Source organism: Teleopsis dalmanni, chromosome 1, assembly GCF_002237135.1.
Source record: "Teleopsis dalmanni isolate 2A chromosome 1, ASM223713v2, whole genome shotgun sequence".
Taxonomy (NCBI): Eukaryota; Metazoa; Arthropoda; class Insecta; order Diptera; family Diopsidae; genus Teleopsis; species Teleopsis dalmanni.
The window spans coordinates 54,337,200-54,352,200 of record NC_051846.1 but is presented as its reverse complement, the minus strand read 5'-3'; the positions used below and the strand labels follow the sequence as shown (position 1 = coordinate 54,352,200).

The window sequence follows — 15,001 nt, the reverse complement described above, 5'->3', positions numbered from 1 at the left end:
GTACTCTTGACGATTTATATATTAGTTTTAACACGTAGTCTAACCTTAGTCGTGATTTTTACTAGATCATTGATTTTTGCTTGTAAGTGTTCTCTTTTCGAAGAGACGTGCACTATGGCTTCAACGTAGTCAAGATTTTCAAGGTGTTGATTAACTTTTCAACTATCCTACTCTTTTCATACGCTACTATTTTGAGAATAGCATAAAGAGTAATTACAAATATCAGCGGCGAAACATATGGATGTACCTCCAGCTCTGCTTATGTCATAAAAGTCATTTGCTACCTTTAAGAGGTGATGGGAGACAGATATTCCTATAGGTTTTATAGGATAAACGATTCAGCGTTAGTTAAACTTAGTAACAGTAAGAGCCCATTGGTATTATTTTGGATGATATTACATCTACTACTAGGAATATGAAATTTACTTTAAATAAATTTGATTTTTTAACTTTAGAAGATGTAATGTGTTAAAGACAGTTCCATAAATTACTACTCCATTAACACTTTGCAATATTTAAAGATTAAAAAAAAAAAATTTTGGAATTTCATGTCAACTTTTTCGATAAATTAATTTATGTAACTTTCGTATTAAAACAAAATCATTTAAAAATATGTACAAAAAATAATATCAATTCAATATTTCCGGTTTTCTCAGGGAATCAAAATTCAAAATTAAGCATGGAACCAGATAAGATCAATGTTTTGTTATTAGTGCTATATTATGTAGTAATGACGATCGTTTTAAAAATAGAATATTTTTTCTTTTATTACATATACATAAGAAATTGTAAACGAGAGAAAATGTATCCTGATACTGTCAATTTATACCAACAACCAAACCATGTTGAAACTAATACACATATTGATAACATCCCGAAAAAATATATCAACGATCAAACAAGTCCACAGATTAGAGAAGTTGAAAATCCTGCAGAACACTCTGAAAAAACATTAAATACTCTTAATTCTGAAATGGAAGAATTATCAGCTGCCATTGCAAGCTGGATAGAAGCTCCTAACTAAGTACCTAGTAAATTTTAAGAGAATAATTAAAATCACTACATTTAAAATTCTAAATAGGAACATATAGATCTAATGGAAGTATTGTGACTCAATACTAGGTCGTGAATATTGGATAAAAATTATTATTAATTTTGTCACAGATTTGGATTAAATTTAAAACAGAATTTAAGAAGTGGAACACCATAAAATCATGAGCGGTAAATATCTTTTCTTAAATAATTATACTTATAGTATATTCTTTTTATTAATTGCATGTTTTATATAAAATTATTTTTATTAAAGAATTTCATTTGAATAACAGAATGTCCACAGAATTGAAAATATATATATATAGTACAACTAACTATCTTATACAACTATCATATATAGTCTTTGATTGAAATCGAATAATATATTATCTATGGCAACATACTACAAATACCTTACACCTTACCCATGCAGATAAATAAGATGATAAAATAAGATCTGGACATCATTGGTATTATGAGATAACTTTTAAATATAAGTGACTATATCTCTAGAAAAAACACCTTACCCTGGTATGTTACATTTAAAATTTTCTTTTCTAACTCAGTGAAACTAATTTTAATTCTTTAGTTTTAGAATTAGTATTATATGAATCTCTAGAGGAATACACTGCGGTAAATATTCTTTGTTCCATAATTGTTATATTTATACACTTATATAAATCCTAATATTTTTAATTTTATAGCAATGGAAATGCAGAAGTATGCGAAGTGCAAATTTTTTGATAAGCAACTACAACAAATATGAACTAATATTATACATAATTAAAGAGCTTTTCTATTTTTTGGTTCCTTAAAATAGAAAATATATTGACTTTTTTAGAATAAAATTGTTTCAGCAATAAATTTTCAATATCAAAACAGTAATCAGTTTTTTTATATGAATTATCTATTATAAATGGTCACGAACAACAAGTTATCAGTAAGAACAAAAGCATTATCATATCACAAGTAATCGAAAATATAGTGCAGCCTTCCCTATTCATGCATATGGACATAGGTTATATAATAAGTACAATATACTGTTCTATAAACAGAAGTTTTTATCAGTTCAAGGGGTCTTTCAGGTGTTACGTTACACAAAGAGGATGGTTGCTATAATTTTGTCAAAATTTGACAAAGAATGTGTTGTGCCACATTAATATTAAGTTATATATTTTAAGGTATTTAAATTAATCTATTAAATACATATTTATTTATACTTTTATTTAGGTTAGGTTAGATTATACCGATTATCCCCCCAAAGGATGCACTTGCGCTTATTGGCCCATTGTGTTACTGTATAAAGTACCTTTATATTTTTATTTAATTATTTATTTCTTTATTTAATTATTACTTTTTATTTTTATAAAATTAACTTTGAAATAAGCTACAATAAATAGCCAGTTATTATTACCAATTAGTAAATAAATAATAAAGTTGGTGTAATTGATATACATTGCAAACAAAAATTCTTTTTTTGTATTATCATATAAATCTGGAACGTGACGTAACTATGAGAGGAAAAATAGATAATAAAAATTTGTGACATATTGTTACATTGTGTAAGGAGAAAAAAAGTCTAAAATAACAAAAATATAAGTAACTCAATACTTGAACGACTATCAGAAGACTACTTCCCAAGAATTTTTAGAGTTCTTTGATTTTTATAACATCTTTTTCTAATAACAATCACCTTACTAGATAAAATAGTCCTTTCATAATCATGGTATATAAAATAATATCACATTTTTGAATACTTTAATTTACTTCAAAAACTTTGTGGTCTCCCTGCTATTTGAATATCAATCTAGATTTTATTATAAAAGATCAACAGAAGATCAAATAATGTCCTTAGAAGGAGGAAAGTGGTAAAAATTTAAAGATAATATAGCTATAAACTTATTGTAATTTTAATTAAAAAAATTAATTAGAATGTATGTAACAACACTAAAATAAAAAACAAACACAAATATCTCAAAAAATTTTCCAATACTTCGGTGGCAAGACTCATGGGTATTCTAATATATTATTTAATATTCGGTACTATGTTACGAAACGAAAACATAAAAACTAGAGGAATCGATAGATTCTACGAAAAAGTCTTCTACAATGTAGAGTCTTAGTCCAAAACGAAAAAATCTGAAAGATGATTAAAATACCAAATACCAAAATAAAATACCAAAATCTGAAAGAGGATCAATTTGCAAAATGCCAAAGTTAAAACCTAATATTATAAAATATGTGAACACACTATCGTTTAGCACAAGATAAGCGGGTTATTATATCAAGTTATCATAGATAGCGTGAAAATGACAAGCTAAATTTAAAGAAAATAGATATTAAAAATTAGAGAGGTACTTTGAATGAAATACTCATATAGAGGAAAATTGTTATCTAGGGTAAAGGTCTTTATGGGCCGTAGAGCCAAATAATAATGATGATGGGACATCTTCCTGTGGATTCAGATTTTATTATGAATATATGTCCAAGTAGCTTATATTTTCTTCTTTATAAGTAAAACAAGGTTTTAACTTAAGTAATATTTATTGTTTTATTTACGTCTAAAGCCTTAACACAGTAATCTATATGAATGACAAAAAATTACCGTATATGCTTTGAAAAATTGCAATCCCAACAAAATTAACTAAACTTATATCATTTTATAAATACAACTGCAGAAGTAGCAGAAGCGGAACCTGAGTTTATAATCCGAAAGTGATGATTGGTTCTATGGACAAAGAATGCCCTTATTATCCTACACTCAAATACAAACAAGAATCAGACGGGTTGTGTTGCGCAACAGGAAAAGTGCAACTACCAGAAATTGAGAGACCGTCAGAACCATTGAACGGCTTGCTCATTGGCACGCATGAAGATTCAAATCTGTTCCTGAAGTCCATTCGCATATTTAATTCATGCTTCCAAATGACTTCGTTCGGAGCAACGGAAATAGCTCACAATACTGCAGCAAATGGCAGTACAATACAATATATTCATTATCATTTATTTAAAATAAAAATAATCAGTAGAAATAATTTATATGGCAAAACAACGTTTGCGGGTTAAATACTAGTAATATATATAATTATAATAAGATATCCTTCTTCAGCAGAACAGAGTTGAGGTTGCTGGTGGAATATTTAACGGGTCACCACGGACTACGTTACCACCTCAACAAAATGGGTCTGTCCGAAGAGATAGAGTGTAGACTCTGCTTAGAAGCAGAGGAGACAGCCAGACACATTCTATGTGACTGCCCAGCCTTGATCCAGAAGGAGGTCACTGGGTCGGGAACTGCTTTCACCTTCTGACATTAGGAGGTCCTCAACGGCAGACATTTTAGCCTTCATTCGAAAGGCGGAATATCTTCTGTTTGGTTAGGGTCTGTTGTAGAACAAAAGATCAATCATGGTGGCAGTGCTCTGCTCAAGTAGGAGCTAGTACTCCGTTCATTCTTATTATTATTATTATGTATTTAGGATAGGGAGGCTTAGATTCAACTAGAATCGTTGCGTCATTAATTATGATGATGATGTATTTAGGATATGTTTTGTTATTACATCACATCATAGCAAGATATTGTAAATTGTATAATTTCAGTAGTCCTATCTAGATATTTGTGTTAATAAGAAAATAATAATGTGAAAAATAAATGATATTTTAATGTTTAAATAAAAAACAATACTCTAGTTTCGAATATTAATATTAATTAACAAAATTTGATTAACCTTAGAGCAAGAATTTTATTATTGATATTTTAGGTGTTATAACAACGTTTTAATTCAAATTTTTAATAAATAATTCAAATATATTTTTATTTATATTCATATTTTATATTAAAATTGTTCAGTTTAAATGTTTGCCTTAAGTTCATTCAACTCTAAAGGTGAGTGTTTTTAATATTTGCGTTCGCAGATAAGAAATCGAAACGTCGCAAACACTTAACACTTTTATTATCACTTCCGGTTTTAGTTTCATTCTTCTACGTTCTACTATATTTCATTGATTTAAAATATATTGAATTTATCAGTCTCAATAACCAATCGATAATATCAAAATAAATAATTCAATATTTATATAAACATTTTGTCATTATAATAATTGTGATTGAGATATGTAAATAAAATATAAGTTCTACCTATACATAGATGGTATTAGTTCCTCAAAAAGTTGCGCATTCAAAACTTCTAGTTGTTGATTCTTGTATCTTAATTTAAAAAAAAAATATACAACATATATGCAATATATAGTATTATACGTATATATAAGATTGTTTTTAAAATTTCTATTTTAACTGCATGTGGTAAATTATTTTATGCTCCTAATTCCGAAAACACTTCTTTGGCCGAATATTAAGTTTTTGTTGCAGTTAAGTGCACACAAATCTAATCAACTCGGTAGGTCGCAATTCTTAAAAATACATTGTCTTCAGTAACAGTACTGATCATCATCTTTCCAAAATGCAGTTTTCTTCGAATTTTTGCATTTAATGATGCCGCTCTCTGCCTCAAAGCAACAGACAGAAACCCAAAACTAAAAGGAAGTGAAAAGATTTTTTCGAAAAATTACACACTGCCAAATTGCTACAAAAGATTTTCAAAACCAAATTACTTAACATAAAAAGAGCAAAGACCTAAGGACTTAAAGGCAAATAGATGAAAACACGAAAATGTATATAATACCACCAAATAATATTCAGGATAATAATTACCTTTTCTTTCTCAGAGACGAATAAAATTACAATTTTACTGCGAAAAATTTGAAAAATTTTAAATTTGTTAATTTATTATAAAATTATTTAAATATTTAAAAAAAACATTAATAGGTATTATAAACATATATATAATAATAAATGCTAAAAATAATGGAAAAAAATAAAATAATTACGGATAAACAGCCACGTGTTTGAGTTCTCAATTCAAAGAGACTGACCTAAATTAGGAATAAAACTTCCTTCAAAACAGTTAAATAATTCTTTGTCTTCTTCTATCATAGAGTCACAATCATTGTGGGATTATAGGTTGACCAATGTAGTTCTTTTGACTTTAAAGTTTAGAACGTTAAAAATACTAACAAATTGAAGGAGGAGCTCAATTATGAATAAAGGATTTCAATTAAAACAAGTTGAAATATAAAGCTATATGGGTATCACAAAACATCATTACGAGAAGATAGATGAAAAAATACACAACCGAGTCGCAAAAACAACGAACGTATAACTGTGTATCTACGTCTTCGAATTAAGAATGTTGTATCCTCCAGAAACCTGCTCAACAACCGACAAAAAACCGAGCAAAGTTTTAACTTTATAATTATAGAGTTTAAGGTAAGATTTTTAGTGAAAATCAGGCGGAATAGAATAAAAAAGGATGATATTTAAAGTTAACAACGGCAATTTGACGTCTAATGTCACGTTAACATAAGTGCCTTACTTAAGTAGTTTGTATATGTGTGAAGATAGCCGCAGTAACATTCTGGATACAAAGTCTGAATAAAGAACCTAATAAATGTTCATAGCTAACATTTGAGGACAAAATACCAGAAATAATGAGTATAATAAAAAAAACCGGGGAAAATAGAAGTGGTGCAAAACCGTCAAGAACGAAACAGATTTTAGAGACCCACCATACGCTGTAACGGAAATGAAGCAGTTTTGTAAGGAAGAAATATCGGACACTCATATCCTTTTAATAATTTTCAAGTGGCTTTTTAGAAAAGTCAACCCCTTTCCTGAGATTCACATTATAATACATAATGATATATATTATAATACATATAATACAATAGGATATATAATATAATTATTTATCTTAATGGTTGTGATGTCACAAAATGTATAACTTTTGTATGGTTGATCAGTTCTTTAACCTATAAATTAAATCATCTTCTGTGTATGTGTCTATCTAAAAGTGGACTAAGTATTTTTGTTTAAATTTCTTTTACAAAGATTATACTAGATATTTAAAATCATTTACAGGAGGATTCTAAGTCTCTGAATTTTTATTGTACATATAGTCTTCTACGTTTTGGAACTCCTAAATATATATAGCTTTTTGCGGGTAATTGAATAAAAATGTTTCCATGTTAAAGATCTCGGTGATCAAACAAATTGTAATTACTTTCATACAGTGTTATCAGATGCAGTTGACGAGATCACTCATTAGGTACATAATATTTTTTATTGGTATCTAGTGTTACCAAGTCATAAGAAAATGCACGGACTTGTGGTTATTGATGATAGTGAATGCCACCTCTATTAACTTTATTTAAAAGTTTAGCATTGGGTTGGCAATTAGTGTCGAAAGATAATTATTTTGTATAAACCCTGTTTCAACCAGGAATGTATATGTCTATAACTTGATTAGATTAACAATCATACGCCAAATGGAAGTTACCGAATACCATCACAAGGAAGTAGTCATATCAAATGAAGAGCAACATCCTCTTCTTACTTCATAAATAGTAAATTTCAGAGTTAATAGGTATCAAATAGAGGTGTTTAAAATTATATCTATTTTCAATGGAAATGTACTACAATATGACATAGAGCTGATTTGGATCTGCCTCTTCACGCCTCTTATAGCTCATGGTCGCTGGCGTTTATGTGTGAAGAAATATCTGAATATCTTCACACTCATACTGTTATACTACTACCCAGGCTTGTCTCAATCTATACTCAAGTAAACGGGTGCACTATTTTTTAAATTGTTGTACAATACAAATAGTATAGAAACATCCAAATACTGATATTCATCAAACCGTCTAACTATTTATTAAAAAAACAATCTTACTGCAATTCAGATCATGGTCGCTAATAACTGAGAAAAATATAACTTCTATTTTACTTTTATTTACTGTGACTGTTCAGGCTTATCAAGATCCAAATTCAAGCATTTGTTTCCGATATTTTTCAATTCACAATATTTTTAAACAAAAAATCAGTCTAAAATGGTTATGAGGCAGCCAAAGCAACTTCCTAAAGTCTTTTTTAACAGCACAATGTTGACAGTCCCTAGTTATCATTTTTTTAACATGGTTTTTTTAAACCAACATAATTGCTAGTGATGTCGGTATTCGATTATAAGAACTTGCACTGTTACAGGTAGCAAGTTGTCTTAGAGATACTATATGACGCAACAAGTATCTAAGCGTAAGAGGAAAAGTTCGAATATATAAAACGTACGTTAGACCTATATCGATGTATGCCATTGAGACAAGAACCGATATGAAAAACACCGAACATGCTATATCCAAAACTGAAATGCACACTCTGCGCTTGATAGCTGGCTTCACTCGTCGTAACGACATTAGGCAAATCTGTGAAGTATCGGACATAATTAAATGGAGTATACGGAGGCGGAAGGAGTGGAATCGATATGTTCAAAGAATGGAAAATCATCGCGTGACCAAGATTGCAACGGTAGAAAAACCGGGTAACCGCGAGATTATATCGCCATTCGTTGGTGATCAGTATACAAATTAACTCTAGGATTAAATTGCTACCATGATAGCTGTAAAGATAAATGGTCTATGGTACCTTTTTATTTAAGAAAAATAACTAAACTGTGACGCTTCTAATAAAATGTAAGTACTTCTTCGTATTCTAAACAATTTATCAAAGTTTTGGAGATTCGCCTGAGTGATTGTCTTCTCTAGTAGTCTTCACGTTTAACGTTTTTGCGTTTGGTTTGCACTGTGATTGGTTGCATTAACTTCTACGGTCAATGAACTCATAAAAACAGTAATCTCGTTTACTAACAAACTGCATTATTATTGCACTGCTAATATCATTAGCATTGCAATATTGTATATAATATCCGTATTAGTAACTGCTCGATCGCATGCTTCTAAGCAAATACTTTTTTAATCAGTTAAACAATGCTTAGAACTAGCATTTTTCGTGAATTTATTTGCATGTATATTTTATATTCATACTAAGAACAGATAAGCAGCGTTTCATAAAAAAACATCAACTCTTTAAAAATCATTAAAAATTTATCAATGCCTTTCCTTAAAATCGGAAAGTGTGATAATTAGATTATTAGCAGTTTATAAAAAAAGCTGAGTTGCTTACTACCACTTTTTCTTCAAAACGTACTGAAATTAAAAGTCGAAAATTCTGAAATTTATTACTAAACAACACTGCTTTGCCTAAGTGCCGAAGCAAAAATAGCCTGGCTCTCATGCCGAAATTTAAACCGACATATTGTTTTTTCTCTCACTCTCACTGCCGTGCCCCAGACACTGTACATAACATGGCACTTAGCAAATATTTTGTTTACTAAAGATAAATAGTGGTTCATTTTTCTGCAAATAGTGTCAACTTTTTCAAAATTAGCAGATAAAGCATATAAAAATATTTAATACTCTTTAAAAAATAATATTTCATTCTGGAAAACAATGAGTGAAAAAAAACTGTCTAATCCTGAGGCAATTCTTTTAATACATTCAATAAAACCTTCAATAAATTTGTACACAGTTCCCCTTTCCAGCGTTCCAGAAAGTACTATTGTGTTCTGGAATCAATAGTATATAATATTCAAGTGGCTGATGAAACGTTTATCATATTTGCACAATCTAGTTCATTAGTGATATCTAATCAATCACATATTAGCTTAAATGACAATGCAACCTCGTCTAAGTCAAGCTAGATAACATTTATCCTTCATACAGATGAATATCCTCTGTTTTCCTTAATAACAAATAATTATCTCAAGAACTTGATAAAAATACTTAGAAATACATTTCGAAATCTTATTTAAACCAAGAAAAAAAAACATCTTGTACTTAAAATAACACCAAACCGATATGTCGCTTATAAGACACGATTAGACAAGAATTCTGTGCATGATCCTTTTATAAGTAATAATTTTAAAGTTAATGTGATAACTAAAGAGGTTTCGAAAAGTAGTGAACTACAACAACAAAAATTTTTTTAATATTATATTTAATTAACTGAATTTTTGGCTGACCATACAACTGTTTCGAGCTGTATATACCATCATCAGTGGTAATAATTTTTAATATAACACTACGATTTGAGAACTTATAAGGCTTGTGGATATAGATTTATCAAAGCATTGTCATTAATTATATATGATTGATAATAAAATTTTACTATATCCAATAACTGTTAATATTAGCAAAAGATTAATTAATAACTTTCGTCTTTGCTGAAAGGGCAAAAATCTCATAGTCACATTCTTGTTGACTTTAAGGTTTTTGTATGAGCCGGCAGTTGCTGTTCCCATCTAATATTAAGATATATTCAATGAGAAACAATCTATTTGTAATTTTTAAGTTTATATGTACCTTATTGTATTAGAATTAGTTGTAACCTTAAAGTACAGTTGTAACGTTCCATTACACTAGAAGCCTTGAACTATATTATTTTTATTATAGTCCATTTCATCGCACAAAAATGTAATGAAATTTATCAACTCTCCTTTTATGTGAAAAGTTAGTGAAAGTAATGAACTAAATTCACTTTCCAAAATTTTTTAACAAACCTAAAATTCATTATTCTGCAAAATTTCATTAAAGTAACATTACTCTTTTTCCCATTTTTAATTGTTAAATAAAGCACTAAAAATGATTAATCAATCAAAACTTATTTGTCTTATCCGTCTACATAGTAGAGGCCACTAGCTAATCTACAGCTAATCTTCTAAACATTTTTAATGGGCTGATTTCTAAAGTAGTCTTCTTTTATATAAAGAATTTTTCAAATAATATTTTCACGGCTGCAATCGATACAAAACACTATCCTTAAAGTGTTAGTATTAACTTCGGGAACAGAATAAAGTCAAACAGGGCCGTGTCAGGTGAATAAAGTTCTTACATAATAAATAATATGTACGATTTCCGAATATTCTAAAGTATAATTTCAAAAACAATGACACTTAAATTTCGTGCGATGATACACTACAATGCTACCAACTTATAGATAGAAATTGTGGAGATACTTTTTGCGCATATTTTTCATAATATAAATCCTGATACTTTTTACTTAGAACATTATATGAATATTGTAGTTTTAAAATGCGCAATGAAATCTGTTTATTGCAGTTGTTTCCAACCGATGATCCACGAAATAATTAAAAATGGTCCAAAGAGGGTGAATCAAATTTAACAGGTAAGGACACATACCTTGTAGTTTGTTCACTGAGACCTCACTTATTAGAAAATAAACACTAACAATTTTCAAGTAATTATATACCTATCTATTTTATAGCCTATATAATGTGCCTATGCACTTATACAATTCATTATACATCATACAGTATACTTTAGTTAAACTTCCCTACTATACTTAAACGATCCCTACTAAAAACAAAAACAGGATAGTGATCCTTGGTCAAAAACAGGTTTGAAACTACTTGTTGTTTATAAGCACCTTATTAATTATAAGGGTCCTGGAGATATATTCAAAAATGTCTTAGTTAAAATCAATGTATGTATTAATTTTTCTACAATATTGGTTTTTAAATTGTGATATAGCCTATTGTTTATGACACACCATGGTTGCTTTGTCATTAAGCACATAATCTGAATGAGTTTTATTTTCTCTTTATAATCGTATGTGTTATTTCTATGATCGGAATATCAACTTTTTTAATTATTTGAAAACCATGAATTAATTCTGATAACATATTTATCATAAAATGACCCTAACGTTATATAAAATTCTTATGTGTGTGCACTGTTTTACGGTTAAGTGCTTAAATTTCCAAATTCCTTAACAAACTGTTAAACTATTTTAATCAAGAGACCAAGTAAGAAGTACTGGAATAATTGAAGTCAAAAGCAAATATCGGCAAAAGATACAATGAAATAAAAAGAAACTACACATAAAAGGTCATAGACCATATTAAATGGATTTTCTTTTTTTTTTGTATTTGAATAGAAAAACAGTAACAGTAAAGAAGAACCGTTAAGAGAGTTTCAAATATTTTCAGATTGAGAAGCAATGAAAAGAGGGAAGAGAAGCAGGAAAGAATATTGTAATAACGCCACCCACAGATCACGAACGGAATGTGCTGTAAACATGCATAATGCATTGCACTTAAACGCATTTTCTCCTAAAGAATGAAAAACGAAAATACAAAAACAAAATAAATACGAGTACGGGTTCGAGTACGAGTACGAGTACGAGTACATATTAAGGAAAGAATGAATCTTGTTCGATTTATAAAATGCAATTCGATACGTCTGTCTCTTCACATCGAACTATATTTCTGAAGGTATATGCATATATATGTGTATGTATGCAATATATATGGGCATTTTATTCGTTCGTCTTGTTATTATTCAGACATTAATATTGGTGCAACATAGATTGACACCGACATCGTCGACGACGGCTATCGACGAAGACCATCATCTTGTATGAATGAATTTATGTTTTTGTTATTTTTATGTATTTTTCTTTGGAATTTCATTTTGCCTTTTTTAGCGGCAATTTCATTTTCGGCTTGAATTTTGATGTTTACTTTAGCATTCCAACGTCGATATGCAGTCATAGCAAGAAGCAGCAAGAAGGCAGCAATGCGAGATCGAGTAGCAACCGACCAAGACGCAACAACACCGGCGCATAATGGCAACGTAGCATTATGCCGTGCCCGTGCCGTACGTACCATTGGCCCTGTTCATTACCAGCAACAGCAGCAACAGCAACAGCAACACAACCACCAACAACAGTACCAGACAACAGGTAGGTAGGTCAACAATATTGTGGAATTTCGTGTCATAAAAACAGTGGCGTCGGATTAAACACTATGCAAATATGAAAATGAGATGCATTTTCACGCTTTCCTTATAATGTTGCCTATATGGTACATTATACATTGTTAAGACATTGGGAGATTTGATAAAGTTATTTAGTTTATGAATTCTTGCATACATTGTAGACATGAATTGTACACTAATACATAGATAATATATAACTGAAGGTGGACAATTAGAAGTAGTAACAGATTATAATTATTAAACATCAGAATTGTATACTGCGACCTATGCTTTCCCTTAAGAGAGAATTTCCTGATTTAATCAGAAAAAATAAAAGCTGTTGACAAACCTAATTATAGCTCTTAGTTTGACATCTCAGCTCACATCTGGTTCAATGAAAACCGTAAGGAGGTGCACCATGGAGAGAGTCTAATAAGTTAGTCCAGATAAATAAAGACTATTGAGGCAGTCGTAGAGCATGAGCAGATAGTACGTGTGAATTTTTCACTCAGTAATAGGAAACCGTTTCGGATAATAATTTCTAAAAAAATAAACAAATTAGTAAAAGTTTTGATATGAATTTTACCAATTTAAATTATTATTCTTTGAAACGTTTCTCATAAAAATTTTTTATGATATTATTTTTCCATTCATTTTCTTTTTATTTTTTTATTATTTGGGTGTATTTAGCTGAAAATTTAATATTTTATAATTTGAAAGGGAATATATGAAAGTGAGCATTATTTAATACTGCCTGCTTCCATAATTAGAAATGGCGTGATTTATTTTGCAATAAATATATATTTGCAACTACATAGTTGCAACTACATAGGTGGGTAGATAAAGTGGACGGTAAGCATTTGACTGATGTCTATATTTGGCATACTGTGAAGAGACCTAAAAGGTGTAACGATTATATTATGCTTGAATCAAGATCCGGACACCCCTTAACAGTAGCACAACAAATGTTTCAGTTGTTCTTCACGAACAGCGAACACCGGTAAACATAATATATGTATAAGAGTTTCACGGACGTTTAAGGACTAGCCTGACCAGTGTCCTGTGAAAACAGAAATTATGTTAGATACTTCTAATTTGTTTCGGTGCATTAAGTCAGAAGTTTTAGATTTTGTTTACTTGTCACAAAAAATGATCACATGTCTATCTTTGTGACAGTCAGAGTCAGAGAAAAGCGGTAAATCTTACTACCTCACCAGCATATTCGTAAGAAGAGGAAGAGGAAGAGGATATGCTTCATTCCAGTTCAGATTGCTCGACATAAATAGCGATAGATTGGTCACACACTTCGAAAACCTGCGAACCATATTGCCAGAGCAATATTGAGATGGAACCCCCAAGGCTCTAGAAGGCCTAGCGCACCAGCACAAACATGGCGCAGAAATATACACAGAGAATAACTGTAATGATATATGCTGTTAAGCACTTAATAGAGTTAGGTTTAGATCTATGTCAGAGGCCCTACGCGCCACGAGAAGAAGAGAACAACAATAAGTAAATAAGTAATATGTCAACATAATGGTATTTACAAGTGCTTGGAAATAATGCAATATTTATATCTTCCCTAGTGGAGGATTAAGTCTCTGTTATCGATTTAAATCTGACTTTATATGAGACTTTATTTTTAATATAAGTATATAATGTTGTTTTATGAATATTATAGTATTCTTAACTCACATTCCATGGTTTATTATATATATTGATATTCAGATATTCAGATGTCTGAGTTGGTGAATCAGCACCTTTACTCTATTTTATCTGTGGACAGTTTTAAGTCACACTAAATACGGGGCTTTACGGGGCTTTATAATATGATGGACCTGATGTCTTTGTATCTGCCTGTGTTTATCAAATTTCGCTGTATTTTTAGGATACTGAGAGTTGGATTATTGTGACTGTCAATTGTATTGAATAGTTTCAGAGCACGATCTTTAATGTATTTTTCAACTGAATCCACTCTCAGATCTCTGTGGATATCAGCTCCTCTTACATACCATGGGGCGTTGACCAAATATATACCTATAACACAGAAGAAGAAAACACATATTCCTTTCATGTTAAATATATTAATAAATATAACATATTAGCTTTATATGCATATTAAGTCTAAAGATATTTAAGCGGAGCTCTTCTACAGAAAGTTTACGTGAAATTATTCTTAATTCTTGATAATTTTTTAGTTCGTTTTTTCCTAGTGTTGAAGGGCTAATGTTCTAAATAGAAT

The 15,001-nt window shown here is 29.9% G+C and overlaps 1 long non-coding RNA gene across 3 annotated transcripts; it reads left to right on the top strand.

Moving 5' to 3' along the window:
- The first annotated feature begins 611 nt into the window (after positions 1–611).
- LOC119671534 lies at positions 612–1,821 on the top strand. 3 transcript variants are annotated; one of them, XR_005251826.1, is made up of 5 exons: positions 612–1,024; positions 1,082–1,221; positions 1,466–1,563; positions 1,622–1,665; positions 1,737–1,821. It is a non-coding gene; the product is annotated as an uncharacterized LOC119671534 (long non-coding RNA). The 3 variants fall into 3 exon arrangements; XR_005251828.1 differs by having other exon boundaries at positions 1,326–1,563; XR_005251827.1 differs by having other exon boundaries at positions 1,307–1,563.
- Positions 1,822–15,001: the final 13,180 nt, after the last annotated feature.